Genomic DNA, 6,000 nt, shown 5'->3' on the forward strand with positions numbered 1-6,000 from the left:
AGAGATCCACTAAATTCCCAAAGTCTGGTTGGGAACCCATTACCTTCTCAGAGGAGGAGGAGCGCGGAGTACATCTACCCCATGATGATCCATTCTTGATTGACGCCATGTTCAATAAATGGTCAGTGGGAAGGATCCTTGTTGACAGCGGATCCGCTATCAATGTCATATTCAGTGGCCGCTACAACCAACTCCAGCGGAATAGGAAATTACTCCAAGATCACGAGCCCTTGCTCAGTTTCTTTGGTGACGTCACACAACGCTAGGCTCTGATTACATGCGCCTGGTCATCGGCGCTAGCCCATACACGGCAGAGATACATACAGAGTTCTTCGTTGTCGACTGCTTCAGTTTATATAATGCCATCATCAGTCGACCAGCGCTCAACAAACTAAAATGCATCATAGCCGGATACATGCTTCTCATAAAGTTCCCTACACCTAATGAGACAGGCTGTGTGAAAGGTAGTCAACAACTAGCATGAGAATGTTATTCAACAACGGTGGCATGGTCGACGCGCCGTCATGAGATCCTAACGGTAGGAAACCATGTACCAACGGCCAATATTTTTTAGGATCCTCGGGATGACGAGGAGAAATATGTGAAAAAGGAGCCTGTCAATCCAGAGACATCCTTGAAGGTCATTAGCATCTCGGACGAGCACCCTGAGCGGACAGTTAGCATCGACGCTCAGCTAGCCCTAGAGATAGCAGCTAAACTCACTCAGGTTCTACATGACAACTCCGCCATCTTTGCATGGTCCTACACTAATATGTCGGGCATCTCCCCTGAGATCATCACACACAAGTTGAGCATCAAACCATCCTTCTATCTTGTCAAGCAGCGGCGAAGGGCCTTCGATGAAGAGAGATATAGTGCAATAGGGGAAGAGGTTGCCAAGCTTCAGGGCATTGGGTTCATCCGCCAGGTCAATTATCCCCAGTGGATTTCCAACCTGGTTGTGGTTAAGAAACCTAGCGGAAAGTGGAGGATGTGTGTCAACTTCAAAGGTCTTAACAAGGTATGTCCCAAGGATAGCTTCCCGCTACCCTGCATTGATCAACTGGTCGATGCAACCGCTAGACACGAGCTGCTCAGCATGATGGACGCCTTCTCCGGCTATAATTAGATCAAGATGCACACCGGCGACCAAGAATGCACCACCTTCACCATCGACAAGGGCCTATACTGTTACAATGTCATGCCTTTCGGTTTGAAGAACACCGGTGCAACTTACCAGAGGTTGATGAATGCCATGTTCGCAAAACACCTTGGAAAAATAATAGAGGTCTACGTAGACGACATGCTGGTCAAGAGTATTAAGGCCAGTGGACACGTGGCAAACCTACGCATCATATTCGCCATTCTTTTGGCCTATGGTATGTGCCTCAACCCAGAAAAATGTTTCTTTGGCGTCACCACTAGCAAATTTCTGGGCTACCTCGTCAGTGAACGAGGCATAGAGGCGAACACTGATAAGGTACAGGCCATCCTCAATATGAAGTCCTTGGAATGGAAGGTACACGTGCAGAGCCTCCAAGGCAAACTAAACGCCCTTTCTCTATTCATCTCCAGACTCACCGACATATGTCTCCCATTTTTCAAGGTGTTTAAAAGGACCCACAAGAAAATAGTTGACTAGACCCCAGATTGTGAGGCGGCATTCCAGAGCTTGAAGGAATACTTAGCGTCAGTCCCACTTCTGTCCATTCTTGTACAGGGTAAGGTATTGTACATCTACTTGGCAATATCCCTATCAGCGGTAAGCTGCGCCATGGTACTACGAGAGGGCCAGGAAGAGCTCCCAGTATTCTACGCCTGCAGAGGCATGAACTGGGCGGAGACAAGGTATACCCCCCTGAAGCAGCTCGCTCTCGCACTCATTGTCGCCCCTAGACTCCTCTGCCAATACTTTCAGGCCCACACAATTCATGTCTTAACAAATCAGCCGCTAAGGCAGGTGATGCAGAACCCTGAACACTCCGGGCACCTCAACAAGTGGGCCATCGAGCTCAGCGAGTTTGACATCAATTACAAGCCAAGGATAGCCATGAAGGGCCAAGCGGTGGCAGATTTGATCGCTAAGCTCACCGAGCGTCAGGATGAACCCAACCTGAGGACATAGTCCAACATAGAAACGGTAAACGCTAAGGAACCAGCCCCCCAGTAGCAGTCAGACTAGAACCTCCATGTCGACGGCTCCGCCTACGCCAAGGCCTGCGGCGCCGAAGTTATCTTGAAGGGACTAGGGGGACTGAACGTGGAATACGAGTAAAAGTTCAATTTCACAGCCTCTAATAAGTCAATAACATGGCGGAGTATGAAGCACTCATTGCCGGCTTGCTCCTCGCCATCTACTCCGGTGCTGACAGCGTCAACATATTCAGCGTTCCAAGTTAGTCGTCAATCAGGTCAATGACACATTCCAGGCCAAAGACCAATAGTTGGCGGCATACTTGGGATATATCAAAATGCTTATAAAAAAAATCAAATTTCACACCATCACACAGATCCCTAGGGAAAAGAACAGCAAGGCTGATTCACTGGCAAGACTAGCAACCGCTCAACCACACCAAAGCCCAGCGGACACAAGAGTGGAGTGCCTTGACAAGCCAAGCATCACAAAAACCCTAGCGGAAATCTTCAACATTGAGGTAAGCCGAAGCTGGATGGATGAAATAATTGAGTACAAGCGTAATGGCCTTGCCAACCGACAAGGTCGAAGCAAGGAAACTCAAGCGGAAAGCAACCCGCTATAATATCCAGAATGGCAAACTCTACCGCCAGGGATTCACCCATTGGAGAATGCGGCAACCACTCCGGCGCCAGGTCTCTGGCCAATCGTATGATGCGACAGGGCTACTTCTGGCCCACGCTCAGCGACGACGCCAGAAAGGTGTCAAGGTCTTGCCACAAATGCCAACAATACGCTGACCTCCCCCATGCCTCGGCGGAACCCCTGTCCATCATCATTGACCCATGGATCCACTCCACCTAGGGCCTGGACTTGCTTGGCAAATTCCCAACCGCCAAGGGCTAGTTCAAATATATCATTGTTGCCATCGACTACAACAATAAGTGGATAGAGGCAGAACTGCTGACGGCTATAACTACCGCCAAGGTCACTCACTTCCTCTGGAAGAATATCTACTGCCGCTACGGCATCCCCCATACCATCATCACTGACAATGGCACGCAGTTCAACAATAAATAGCTTATATCTTTCACCGGTAACTTGGGCATCAAGATGAGTTTTGCATCTGTCACTCACCCCCAAACCAACGGCCAAGTCGAAGCAGCAAACAAGATAATCAAGAAGCTACTAAAAAAGAAGCTCGACGACGCCAAGGGTTTTTGGGCGGAGAGGCTCCCGAAAGTTCTGTGGGTCATCAGGACTACCCCAACTTCCACCACCGATGAAACACCATTCTGCATGATGTTTGAAACTGAGGCCGTCTTACCCATTGAAGTCACCCAACCTACCACTAGGGTACAGGGCTACAGCTCTGAGACCAACGACGAAGGCATCAACCTCGACAAAGACCTCCTCGAGGAGAAACGCCACAAGGCCCTTTTGCACAACTTGCAAAACAAGCAACGGGTATCACGTTTCTACAACACCAGAGTCAAAACCCGAAACCTCCAACTAGGGGACTAGGTAATGAAGGAAGTCATTCCACCACCAACGACACTCCGCCCAACTTGGGAAGGCCCATACAAAATAGTGGAAATCGTTAGCCCCAGCACCTTCTACTTAATGGACAAGGATGACGTCACAATGACCCACCCTTGGAATACAGAACACCTTCGGTACTATTACAAATATTCATTTCGCTACCCAAGAGCATCTTGACTTAGCTAAATTTTTGTTCAATATTTAGCTAAGGGAAGCTACCCAACAGGTACAACCCCGCTTTTGTAAACGCTGATCTGTCAGCTATCAATGAAACGAGGAATTATTCAAACCATTGTCACCAAGTCCAAGCACAAGAGTTAACTGGCAACGCCAACAATATTCGACTGACCACGTCCGCTACATCGTGCACTTGGAACAATTTTAATTCCTTTAATGTTTCGTTGATCGGCAAAAGCACAAGTCAAAGCTCTGGTGGTATAGCAACATTCAAACAATGCAATCATTACACAATTCCACACTTGGAAACATTTCATAGGCAAATAGCAAATACTTCATATATTCAGGGTCGGGACTCCCCGCCCAAAAATATTGTCAAGTTACAAAAACAAGAAGCCTTAGCGGCATTACAAAAAAAAAAGAGCAACATGAGCAGGACCATAAGGCTCAAATAATCTTCAGGCTAGGGATTGTTGGGAGCGGTGGTGACTTCTTCATTGATCACCGGCGGCTGTTGGGCTCCCATGCGGCTTGTCTGGTCAGATCTAGGAGCGGTAGGACTCGACGTCACAATGGTGCCATCCGGCCGAGTGTGCGCCTCCATAAAGTGGGCTGGGAGACTTCAGAATAGGAAGGCAGGGGAGTCCACTGACCATTATCCGCCGGACCATGGTCATTCTCGCCGTTGCCAGAGCATACACCCTCCGTCAAATCAGCAACAGGCCCACTCGCCGACACGGGCGGCTGACTCGACAAACTGGCAAACTGAGACGCTTTGACCCAGTTAATGGCGCCTTTCTTGTTCAACAACTCCAGGTTATCGGCGACACCAGCTTTCGCTGCCTCAGTCAGAGCTTGCTTGTATGCCGTAGACTGCTTGAAGGATTCCACTACGGCAGCTTCTACACTGCCCTTCTCATTTCCCAACTGGGCAACCTCACCCTCCAACTTCTTCAGCTCCGCAGTCTTGGCAACAGACTCCCGCTGCAGGATATCGACCTTCTTACCCTTGGCCGCCACTTGCTCCTTCAACAGAGCTATGTCCTGCTACAGGCGGGATACATGATCGTTCCGCTCTAGGTCCCGCTCAACGGCAACACTTAGCTTGCTGCCGACATCCAGGGCGTCGCACTTTGCCTTAGTGAGGTGCCGCTTAGTCTCCGCCAGCTTGTCTTGCTCCTTCAACTCCCTCTGGAGACCTTTGATTTCCTCCCTTAGTTGCCGCTCAATCCGTGGCTGGCTCGATGCCGCTAGGAACAACTCGTGCAGCCCAACGGAGAGATGTCCGAACGCCGAGCTGAACAGCGACTATTGAACTGTTGTCGGAAGAACAGTCTCGTCCAGCCCGCCGAACCTGAGCCGCTCACAGAGATGAAACAGGAATTCCTGCTCGAGATTTATCAGAAACTCCGCATAGGCAAAGAATGAGTCGAGGCCGCCCTGTGGCACCTCCTCAGCGACAGCCACAGTCACCGGCTGCGAGGCTTGCTGGCCTTCTTCTGTTGGCCGGCCCCGATGGTCTCCACATCAACGGCCTCATCTTCCTCATCGGCGTTATTCTTCCGTCGCTTCCTTTGAAGAACCGCCTGTGTAGTACCAGCAGCGACAGGCCTGGATTTTGCATGCGGCCCCAACCCCACAATAGAAACTGGTTCCTTTGTGGACACCACCCTCTCTTTCTGGGGGCCCACGCCGATTGGCGAGCGCTCTCTCTTTCGGCTGCACTAGAGCGGCAGGGACCTTTCTCCTTCCACCAGCCCCTTGCTAGTCACCACCCTCCACCGACTCCACGGTCTGGCCAGCGGGAGTGAGATGTGAGTGGTGAGGCATTAGCTGTTACACCCCATATCCGATTTACCCTTTTTACCATGTTACAAGAATTCCTGTATGTTTTACCGTTCGCGGTTATGGTTTTACCTTTTAGGGGGGGAAACTAGAAGTTGATTTTTGTTCGAGTCTGAATTTGAGAAATTTTCCTTCATGAAAGTGGTAGGGGACGTTAAACCGAGTCCGTGGGTATGTGGTACGTAAAAATGGGAGTTCGTATGTGAAAGTTATGAGGAAAATACAAAAGTTACTGTTCATGGTAGAATTTGGGTATAAATGGGATATTTTTACTGTGGTAGGCTTCCAAAACTGGAAACCCA

Source organism: Rosa chinensis, chromosome 7 (genome assembly GCF_002994745.2).
Source record: "Rosa chinensis cultivar Old Blush chromosome 7, RchiOBHm-V2, whole genome shotgun sequence".
Taxonomy (NCBI): domain Eukaryota; kingdom Viridiplantae; phylum Streptophyta; class Magnoliopsida; order Rosales; family Rosaceae; genus Rosa; species Rosa chinensis.